Genomic DNA, 431 nt, shown 5'->3' with positions numbered 1-431 from the left:
AAAATCTCGGGACGAGATTTCTTGTAGTGGAGGAGTTTTGTAACGCCTGGATAATTAAGCTACAGTAAAACTCTATTAATGATGCCACGTCACCTCTGTTACTGTTGCTAATCTCTCGTTACATCAAAACCGATTCGAAAATCAATTCAAAATATGGCAAACAACAAAAGTTTTCAAACATTGAAACAAAAATGTTCGGTGGGTGCCAAATATTGCACTGGTAATTATTGTGGAGAAAACTTTTTTTAGAAAATGCCTAAATATTTTTAAGTGAAATAAAACAGAAAATAAAATAAATAAAAAGAAAAGGTGAAAATAAAATAAAACAAAAGAAAAGAAAAACAACAGGACCCCCCTCGGGCCAACCAGCCCAGCTGGCCACTAGACCGGCCGAAATAGACCACCCCCACTCCTCTCCTTATCCCCTGGAC

Source organism: Triticum aestivum, chromosome 2A (genome assembly GCF_018294505.1).
Source record: "Triticum aestivum cultivar Chinese Spring chromosome 2A, IWGSC CS RefSeq v2.1, whole genome shotgun sequence".
NCBI lineage: Eukaryota > Viridiplantae > Streptophyta > Magnoliopsida > Poales > Poaceae > Triticum > Triticum aestivum.
The sequence above is the reverse complement of the archived record's forward strand: the minus strand, read 5'-3'. Positions refer to the sequence as shown.